At 45.6% G+C, this 11,380-nt stretch overlaps 1 pseudogene; it reads right to left on the bottom strand.

The window, feature by feature from the left end:
- Positions 1–871: 871 nt before the first annotated feature.
- Positions 872–6,766, bottom strand: LOC113891804 (annotated as a pseudogene).
- Positions 6,767–11,380: the final 4,614 nt, after the last annotated feature.

Here is an 11,380-nt window from a genome sequence, read left to right as displayed (position 1 = left end):
GAAGGGGGAGGCAGCAAGTGTAGGGACAGAGACCTACCTTTCATCCCCTCTTTCCTGCGTGCTGAGGAAGGATTAAAAAATTGTAAAAACGTAAAGGGCGTGCCCTTTTTTTTAGGCATGGAGCCCTCATGACCTTGCTGTGTAAGAGGGATGGAAAAGTGGCCCCTAGAGTCATTTCTGTTTAAAAGTCAAGAGGTCCAGGGGTCAGGAGGGAGCAGTGGGTGTGAGCGATGCTTTTGTTGCAGGAGCTGTCCCAGATGGGGGTCCCAGGAGCTGTCCCGGATGGGGTCCCGGGAAAAGGCACATAGTTTTTTCTGTTCTGAGGATGCCAAAACATCCTGCTCTTCTGAGAACCTCCCACTTTCAGGACCCCAGCCTAGACTCTGAAACCAGTTCCTGAGAAAGGGACACACCCTAAAAAAAGACTGCACACAAAGAAAACATAAAAGAATGAGAACAAAACCATAGAGCAGGACCTCGGAGAGAGAGTTTAACAGCATATTTCATAATCACAGCTATATTTACTGAGTTCTCCCTACATTCCAAGTCCCTGTGCGAAGCCCTTGATTTGGATTATTTCTTTGTATTGAGATTGCTTGTGGCTCAGTCGGTGAAGAATCGCCCTTCAATGCTGGAGACTTGGGTTCGATCCCTAGGTAGGGAAGATTTCCTGGAGAAGGGAAAGGCTTCACACTCCAGTATTTTGGCCTATGGTTCTGAAGCTTCTCAGGTGGTTCAGACGGTAAAGAGTCTGCCTGCAATGCCGGAGACCCAGGTTTGATCCCTGGGTTGGGAAGATCCCCTGGAGAAGGAAATGGCAAACCACTCCCGTATTCTTGCCTGGAGAATCCCATGGACGGAAGAACCTGGCTATAGTCCATGGGGTCACAAAGAGTTGGACATGGCTGAGCGACTTCAATCAAAAAATCTTACAATTTGAATTGACATCATCACACTGTTGTCACCCCCAGCTGCCTTGAAATCATCCTTTCCTTAACTAGCGCAGGCTCACAGACGTCTGCCTTTGAGACATTCGGTGCACGTGAATTCATCCTCTCCCTGTGGAGAGTGAACAGTGACTTCAGCGGGGCGGAGGGGGCAGGAGAGACTAGGAAGGAGACTGAGAAGCCCCAGCCTGGGCACCTGGGTGCCACCCGCAGTGGACAACCCCCGCTCTGTGCTCTCCTCTGAGGGCGGCTGGGTGTCTGAGGACGATCCTTTTGGACGTATCCTCTGTGACTTTTTGGACCTTCTCATTGTGGAAGGTGAAGATGAAGGGGTTGAGGAACGGGGTCACCAGGGCAGTCATCAGGGCCACCACCTTGTTGAGGTGTGTGGAGGAGCCCTTGTCTGGTTTCTGAAGAGCAAGGAGAGGAAGAAGTCCATGAGCTCAACGTGCTGGGTATCAGAGCAGGACCGCTCAAGCAGCGGGGCGGAGTCGAAGAAGTGGTGGTCAGTGACGCTGGGGACGCAGAACCAGAGCTGGGCTTTCTACAGGGTCAGGGAGATGATGGAGAGGAACCCCACCACCCAGCAGACCACTACCAGCTTCACACAGACCGGCCTGTTCATGATGGTCTGGTAGTGTAGACGGCGGCAGATGGCCACGGAGCGATCAAAGGCCATGACTGTGAGGAGCAGGAAGTGGGTGGAGCCCAGGGAGAAGGAAAACAAAGAGTGGGTCAGGTATTTAGCCAGGGCCATGGTCCTGCGAGGGGACAGCAGGTTAGCCAGCATCCTAGGGGCCACGGTGGAGGTGACCAGCAGCACCTCCATGAGGGAGAAATTGCAGAGGAAGAAGTACATGGGTGAGTGGGGGTGGGGGTCCAGGCCCGTGAGGGTGACGATAGCCAGATTCCCCAGAACTGTCAGCATGTATATCAATAGGATGAAGGCAAACAGGACGGACTGGAACTCGTGCAGACGAGAAAACCCTAGGAGAACAACTCCCTGATGACGCTGAGGTTACTCACGGCACTTGATGCCCCTTCTCTGGACTGCCTGTGAGACGCTAGGAAGTCTTATTGAGAAATGGCCACCAGCCTCTCTCTTGACCTTGCTCCCTGATGGCTGGCCTGGCTTCCCAAGCAGACTGGCCTGTATGCATAGTCAAATTCAACGTCCAGGAGCATTCCCAAGGGCAGAAGGTCCCAAGAGGCAAGGAACTGATTGGCTCTGCTGGACAGAGTTAAGAATTGGCCACCTCCACAGTACCATCTGGTATTCTTGCCTGGAAAATGCCATGGACAGAGGAGCCTGGCAGGCTGCAGTCCAGGGGGTCACAAAAAGTCAGACTCAACTTACGACAGCACGCATACACATCACCATCACTCCTAAACACTTACTCTTTTGTCTCCTACTCATTCATTATTTCATTCAGTACATTTCTTAAGCTCCATCTCTGTGCAAGTCATTTGGCTGGGTCTGGTAAACCCTTCCACACTGCCAAATATGATAGTCATTAAATATAATAACACCTGCTCTTAGCAGAGTTCTCCAACAGTAAATAATCTGCCTGCAACACAGGACACCTGGGTTTGATCTCTGAGTCATGAAGATTCTTGGATAAGGGAATGGCTACCCACTACAATATTCTTGCCTGTAGGATTCCATGGACAGAGGAGCCAGGTGGACTACAGTCCATGGGGTTACAAAGAGTCAGATACAACTGAGCAATTAACACTTCCATATCTCAGGATCTGGTACCTTCTACATGACTTCTTTTCATCCTTTGTGCCTGGTCCTCATCCTTCTTGCCTTCTCTGTGGCATTTCAGGCTGTGAATCACACAGCTTTGAAATAGCTTCCACCCATGACTGTAGAGCCACTCTACTCTCAATTCTCTGACAATTCTGACTTTTCTTTGGCTGGCTCCTTCTCTAGCTCCTGTTCTTCTATTTTCTAAATATGAATGTCCCCACATCTCTCTTCCAATCCATCTTTTGTCTCTCTAGTCTCTCCTTCAGAAAACTCATCTTCATCCGTAACCAGAGAAATCTTGAAAATGTAAATGAATCTTGAATCTGCCTTTTTGTTCTTGGCCATCCCACACCACCACATACTCAAAATGGGTAAAAGAATACACACACAATAGTCCCCTAGAGCTAATATCGTGTCCATTCCCCTCAAAACCCCAGTCACCCTGACTTGAAACCTGGAAGGTATTTCTGAGTTTTCCTTCTTCCTTCTAAACCATTTGAATTGCCTTCCTTTTAAATACAGTTTTTTTCTCATCCTGTCCCCTTTCTTTTTTCATAGCCACCATCCAGGTTCAAGGATTTGTTTCATCTTAATCGTCACAGCAGCATTTTTAATGGCTTTCTTATTTCTACATATCTGTATATCCAACCTATCCATATACTGCTGTTATATTTCTTTTTTCTACAGTATTATGTCCAAAGGCTGGTTTTCAAATAATCTGAAACAATGTGGTTTCATGTATACGTTACCCTCAAAATTAATTAATCAAAATAGCTGAGTCATCTACCTTTATACAGAAAAAGACTGTGAGGACTCATTTTAAAATATTAACAATGGAGACTTCCCTGGTGGTCCAGTGGTTAAGGATCCACCTTGCAATGCAGGGGATGCAAGTTCCATCCTTTATCTGGGAAGTAAGACCCCACATGCCATGGGGCAACTAAGCCTGCACATACAGCTAGAGAACCTTGGCTGCAACTAGAGAGCGCCCGCCCACTGCCACAGGGAGCCCAGTGCAGCCATTAAAACTTAATTAAAAAATAAGTCAATAAAATACTAAATTAAATAAGCAGTAATTAAAATTAATTAAATTTACTAATTAAATAAAATACTGAATATGTAAAATAAAATATCAACAACAGTTATCTCTAGGTGTGGATTATGAGCATTTAAATGTTTTCATATATGTATGTGTATATATATATTAATATATTTTGTTTGTTTTTCAAGTTCTTTTTATTTGAACACATTTTAGCAATCAGAAATAAAAAAATGTTTTAAGCAACACCTATCCCTTCCTGTGCCTGCTAAATTGAGCGCAAACTCCCCTGGCAGTCCCAGCTTTCTACCATCCTACCCATCTCCCCCTCCAGCCTTCCCCTCACCTCCTTCTTACCACACACTCTGTGCTTCCACCAAGCTGGACCACTTACTAGTCTCCAAACAGGTAACTCCACCCTGCTGTCTCACCTTTTCCTTACTGCTCCCTCTGCTCAGAATACCCCATGCCTCATCTTTGCCTGGCACACTCCTACCCACATTTCAAATGCCCCACCTTTATGAAGCTTCACCCTCTCTCCAGTGGTGAACCTGTCCTGTCTGGAATCCCAGCCAAGGAAGTCAGCGTGCTCTTCCTTGCATATTACAATTTTCCTTGTGCCACCCTCATCCCAAACACTAAATTCCTGGTTTCTCAGTGGCAGGTCTCTTTTCATCTTTGAAGCCTTCCAGCACCTAGCAACACATCTTACAAAATATAAGGACTTGGTAAATTTTGATTAAACAATTGAATGAGGCCATCTATTGAGTTTTCATACCTAGTCCTGAGCAAAAGATTTTGAAAATGGAAATTCATGTTTTATTACATGAGTATTTGCATATGTACATTTTAGGCTTTAACAGAAGGTAATGGGGCAGTCATGGCCTGTCAATTTCTCATCAGACAGATAAAATGGGAACTTTCCAGGGGTTAAGACTTCCCCTTTCAATGCAGGGGTGTGGGTTTGATCCCTGGTTGGAGGACTAAGATCCCACGTACAAGGCCAAAAATTCAAAACATAAAACAGAAGCATTATTGTCATAAATTCAATAAAGACTTTAAAAATGGCCCACATCAAAAAATATCTTTAAAAGCAAAGAGAGAAAGATAAGGTGAGAACAGGTGTGTTTCAGAATCCAATCCCAGAAGGGTCTAAAATCAAATACATTACTATTTCTGCAGCAAAATACACAAATATTCACATTGAACAGAATAAAGAAAAGCAATAAATAGCCTCCCAGTTAAGTTCAGATTAGGTTTCACTATCTAGTTAGTAAGAAAGTAGGTCACTCAGTTGTCTGACTCTTTGCAACCCCATGGACTGTAGCCCACCAGGCTCTTTGGTCCTTGGGATTCTCCAAGCCAGAATACTGGAGTGGGTAGCCTTTCCCTTCTCCAGGGGATCTTCCCAACCCAGGGATTGAACCCAGGTCTCCCGCATTGCAGGCGGATTCTTTACAATCTGAAAGAAAACTAAAAAAGAACTTCTGGTTGCTGAGGAATTTTTGACTACAGCATCATGGACCATGGGCTGTGAATGGGTAGACTTCATTCACCGAGTGCCCACCATGCACAGGCTTCTACAGTGCAAAGTGGCTGCGAAAGTTTCCATCTCCATATCACAGGTGATTAAAAATCTCAAAATGTGTAAGGATCTCCATCCCAAGTCATATAGTCAACAAATGTACAGCTGGGGTTTGAAACCAGAGTCTTCTCACTCCAGTACCCACTTGTTTATAGTAACAAAAATGCCAAGTACGTGATATCTTCTGAATTTGAAAACATACCGATCTCTGAACACAGGATTCAAAATCTATTGCTTAGTTCTGCAAACATTTATTCTTTAATAAATGGTAAAAAAAAAAAAAAAAGAATGTGCTAAAGAGGAAATTCACATGACTGGCTGTTGACCATCCATGATGAGTACGAGATAGTGATGGGTAGGAGACAGGAGAGTGTCCCTTTTCTCGAAGAAGGGATCTCACTTGGGTCTCACATGTTACTGTGGAACCAGAGAGAGGTCCAGCCTAGAGTGTTACATCACTTGTGAAGAATTCATGATGGTCGGTCTCCTAGGAGGCCACAGCTCCTTCATGTACCACTTCCCCGATTGTGATCTCGGCTACTGGGCCCCATACTGACGTGTGTCACATTCAGCAGGTGTTATAAATGCATGAGTGAGAAAGGAATTTAGCCCTTGGGCCTATTTTATGTTTTATTCACTATCACTGCCACCCAGAGAGCAAGGTCTTTCTTACCCAATAGGTTTCCATGACATCACATCCTGAGACAGTACATTCTAAAATATTTGAAGTCTTGAAATGAGAGGTGAGAGAGTTAATTCAGGGATGACCCTGGAGTCAAGAACACTCCACTTGGTGTAGCAGGCTTCACTCCCCTTCACACTAGCCGGCAAACTTCTCAAACTAGTTTTCTATTACACTCTCACCTCAATCCCTCTTGTCTTCCTCCTGCCAAGACTTTTCACCCTTAGACTTCCCTCTCCCTGTTTATGGTCCTGCCTCCCCTCTCAGCGTCGATGACCGGTGTTTCCTCTTGGTCCACAACGCCTGCCTGGCCCTTCATGTGCATTCAACACTCTGAGCCATGGCTCCCCAGATGCCAACTCAGGAAACTGGAGCCCACAGCTCAGGACAAGCCTCCTGGGTTATGTCACAGGACCCACTGTACTTGTTGAGTAAATTTTACATTAAGTTTGTATTTACAATACTGCCAAATTAACACAGGTGAAGTTTCAGATGGATGCAGACTCAACTCTTGTTTGCATCAGGGTCTCCTACAGACTATAACTTCTCTGTGGCAGCCTTTGCTACAGAACAGACCCTCTCTCAGGCCCACAGACCCACCCCTGTGATCCAGGCAAACTCAGCTTCAGTCAGGAGATGGCATAGTGCCCCATCAAAGCAGGTGTTGCCTTACCATTACTGGCAAGGCCTTGGTTGGCCATTCAGTGCACCCGTTGGGCCAGCCCCACAACATCTGTACTTGACAGTCTGGGGTCCCCATTGTGTCCTCAGTTTCCCTTACTTATTCCTGCTGAGGCTCCTCACTGGTAAGAGATTCTGTTCATCTCTATCCAAATCCTTCATGCCATAGGTTTTAACAGGTCAGATTTCTATTAAATGGCAAAGAGCAGATATGGTAACCTGTTGTTTTCATGGAATAACCTCCTAGAAACTTGGGACCAATCAGAAAGCCCCCTTCTGGCTATTGATCTTCCTTTCTCACCACATTAACCTTCTCAATGCTCCTGGCTGAATTCTTCTTATGTGCTTTGACTTCTGAAACCACTTCCTACCCCAGAAAATGACTCTTTCAGAAAAATAATTGGGAATGCAGAGAAGGGTGACAGTGTCACCAACATGGGTCTCTGTAGCAATGATTCTGATCATCGGTGTCTTGGGAAGTGTCAAGCTTCTCAGGTAAATGAAAAAGTGGGGATGAGGCATGGGACAGAGGGATGGACAGAGTGACCACCTGACTATCTCCTTAGGATTCATGGGCCTTTGCAAGGGGCAGGTGACAGAGGGAAGACGGAGGCAAACAGCACGTGGGCAAGCAAGCCAGCCAGCAGCAAGAATCGGAGTCAAAGTGATGTGAGAGGAAGGTGTGCTTTACAGCGAAAGGTCTACAGAAGCTCAAAGGCCTTCCCTGGTGGTCCAGTGGCTGGGACTCTGTGCTCCCAAGGCAGGGGCTCAGGTTCAGTCCCTGGTCAGAAGCTAGATCCCGTTTGTTGCAACTAAGATCTGGTGCAGCCAAATAAGTAAATAAAAATAAAACATTTAAAAAAAAAAAGCTCAAAAAGAGGACAGAGACACATCAGGAAGGAATCTTGGCTGAGCTTTCCCTGTACCCAGGGCCCTCAGGAGGGAGCAGAAGGAGTGGGTGGCACAGAAGACTTTGTTCCTCACCAAGAGGAAGGGCAAGAAGAGACCAGTGCAGGGAGGGGAATCTTGGAAGCCAGACCTTCATGGCTGAACCCCAAATCAGGAATAGCAAGAGGACACAGGCAACTTAAATCACCCATCCTTCACTCATTCATTCAGGAAATACGACTGAATGACTGACTGGACTCGATCCTATCAGGGTTCCAGACATGCATCGTGAACAAAATAACCCCAGACCTCAGAGGCAAACTGGGGAAACAGACAGTAAACAAGGCTGAGATGACCAACCGTGATGACAAGCGCTGTGAGGCTCTGAGAGGGCGGGACAGAGACAGGAAGGAGGGCGGGGGACTCACCCAGCCCAGGTCCCATCCTGCCGCCCAGGTCCAGATGCAGGACTTGACCATGGTGGCTGTACCCTGTGGGCAACAGCGCAAGTCCAGTGAGTTGAAAGGAGCCACGAGGTCCTGCACACTCCCTGCAGGCAGAGGTCCCAACCCCAGCACCTCTGGAGAAATCCACAGTAACAGAAACGACACAACACCAAGATGGGGACACCCCACCCTGCCGGGCCCTTCTGTATCCCTGCAGACACTCCTGTGGAAGACCTGAGACCAGAATGCACTGGGAAGGTGGCCGCCTCCAGCTCTTCTCAGTACTGACTCTGTGCGTGTTCGAACGTAGCGCAACAGGGGTTCTGAAGGAGCAGCTGTCCCCCCTGGGGAATGGGCACATCCTAGCACCATCCTCGGTTGGGGAGATGTGAGCTCCAGGGAGCAGGCAAGGACCTCCCGGGGAGCTGTGACCACTCTCTCTCTCTCTCTCCCATTCCCTGTGGACATGGAGCTCAGAGCAGCCTGACAGCCCAAGGATGTGCACTCTGGGGTGAGGAAGTGGGAAAGAGGGGCAAAGCATTGGGCCCCAATTGCTTTAGACACAGACAATGCAGGAGAACAGACAATGAACTAAGAAATTGCATCATTGTCTCTGGTCAACCAAGAAGGAAAAACTGGACCCAACTATCTTCTTATAAACTGGGAATGAGAGAGATGGTGGAAGCAGTAAAAAAAAAAAAAAACCTCTTTTAGAAAATAAAAGGAATCACCAGGCCCTGAGTGTCAAGCTTTGGGCGAGGTTTACTCTCTTGCCCAAGGATGATCATTAGAGCATCTTCTCCCAGGGCCTCAATTTTTCCATTTAAGCAGGGGAGATGGGTCCTATATGCACTTTTCTAAGGTGGTACTGAGGGGACAGGAATCCATAGATGAAGGAATCAAGACATTAAGTGAACCAAAGTAAGAAATCGAGGACCTGTTTACAGCTGTGAAAGAGTGATTATACATGCACACACAGGGACTGTTTATAGTATATCATGTAAGTTTATGGAGAAGTGAAAAAATATGGCAAAGAAACACTTTAATGGAGATAGAATTCCATTCTTCTGAATACCAAAACCAATGGACTGTAGCCTGCCAGATTCTTCTGTCAGTGGGATTTCCTGGCAAGAATACTGGAGTGGGTATCCATTCCCTTCAGGGAATGGATCAAACCCAGACCAGGGATCAAACCCAGATCTCCTGCATTGCAGGCAGATTCTTTACCATCTGATCCACCATGGAAGCCCCTAGAATTCCATTCCTTGACAATGGAATGGAAAACAAAGGTATTTCTTTACCAGCAAGATCAGCTTCCATGACTTCTTCACCAATCCAAGGACATACATCCCCTCCAGTGCCAAAGGACTCAGGGAATTACATACATTTCTCTTATTCCTGCCTGGAGAATCCCATGGACAGAGGAGCCTGGTGGGTTATAGTCCGTGGGGTCGCAAAGAGTCGGACATGACTGAGTGATGGAGCACACACACACTTGTTCCTGATCTCTCACAGCAATAACGCCTTTACTATGTGCTTCCCACAGGCACTGATTCACTAAACAACCTCATGAAGGAGCTGACAGTGGTGTCTTCATTTCCCTGCTGATAGTACAAAGGAAGCCTTACTGTAGAATGCACCTAGTAAGTAGCACTTGGATTTGAGCTCCCAAAGAGGAGAGAACAAGCAATCTTTGATTTGTGTACTTCACACTTTTATAGACATGACCTTGTTCATACTCTACATCGACATACCTAACTCACCTTTCACATAGCCAAGTTCATATATCTAGGCTCTATGAACATTTCAAGGATTTCATACAGCAGCCTGTTAGATACAGTTCAATTTTTTCTGTGCAATTGCTGAAGTACTTTAATGGGAAAATAATAAAAAGAAAACATGGAGAGCTGAAAAATGATGATACCTATGATAAAACAAGCATCAAGCTATAAACATAATCAAATAAAGCAATGTTGGCAGTCATTAGGCATAGTAAGAGTGGGACATTTTTTGCTACAATCCAAAGCTGTTTGATTATATGTTCAAACATAAGAGAAAAGAACAAAATTAAATAACATTTTTGAAATCCTAGAAGGCATAATCTAACCAGGTAGATTAGCTGATGGATCAGCTAGAAATAGTTTGAGAACATAGAGTCTTTTTTGGTGAAATTCATCAATAGCAGTAGAAAAGGAAGAAGACATCACACTAAAGATGTGAAGAGATGAACTCAGGAAAGGCCAGAACCACGTCTAATTGGATTCAGTGACTAAGCTAAGCTTACTCTGTCCCCAGATCTCCTCACATACAGCTGAAGTCCTGTCATCCACGCGGTGTGTTAACTTCTATTACTTGGGCAAAGAGCTACGCAGATGGAGCCCGACAGGAAGGAGCAGGTGCCCAGAATTTCACGTTGTGAAAAGAACACTCCACCTACTCCTTGACTTCCCAAGTGTTAGAAACCAAAAGCATAGCTAAGGAGAAGTAAGAGGAGTACACTTTCATGAGATCATGCAACAAAGAGACGGGGCGGGGTGGGGTGGGGTGCAGCATCTGACAACATTTTATGAAGGGAAAGTGTAGGCATGTTGGCTGTTTTAAGGCCATGATGGAAAGATGACATAAAGTGCAGAGTGAAGGCAAGATCATGAGATCTCCTCCCACGGGGAGCCTTCTCTGTGCTTGCTACCCTCCAACCGAAGACTATAGACCGCCCTCAACCCCACCCTCAGAAATAGAGATACCACTGAGAAGTCATTTAGGGATGTCCCACTCTATCTCATCACAAAAACAGAGTAGGCTTTCAATCCTTGTACTTAACTTGCTCTGGACTTATTTTCTGTCTCTAATTTTCTTCAATCACATCCCTAGTGATATACTTCTCTTATTCCAAGATTCCTTGAACTTTGCTGGCAGAACCAAAGAGGAACTTTTTTGTTTTCCATTATTAGGTTTTTATATGTATCCAGAAGATACAGTTTGGTTACACCTGATATCACATTCTATGTACATCCAGTGAGGCAGCTTCAAGTTGTAGGTAGTAATGAATTAGTTGATTCATCAAAAGGAACCATATTTTGGAGCCCATTGTTTCCAGCAAGGCTTCCTATTCTTGCCTTTTCTTCTTTATTCTCCATCCTCTATTCAAAACTCTGCTATTTTACATTTGGTTTCTCTTCTCTTGGTCTCCTATATCACCCTTTTTGCCCTTCAACCCCCTATAACCTGATCTAGACTAGATCTTCCCACCCAAAGATTTGGTTTAGAGAGTATGTTCCCCATAGATCTGTGAGGGAGATATTCCAAGCTTACTGAACATCTATTTGCATAATTTACATAAGAATTTTGGGGGTAAAAAA

The sequence above is a fragment of the Bos indicus x Bos taurus genome, chromosome 4 (assembly GCF_003369695.1).
Source record: "Bos indicus x Bos taurus breed Angus x Brahman F1 hybrid chromosome 4, Bos_hybrid_MaternalHap_v2.0, whole genome shotgun sequence".
Classification (NCBI taxonomy): domain Eukaryota; kingdom Metazoa; phylum Chordata; class Mammalia; order Artiodactyla; family Bovidae; genus Bos; species Bos indicus x Bos taurus.
Note: the sequence above shows the minus strand (reverse complement) of the source record. Positions and strands in the feature narration are given on the sequence as shown.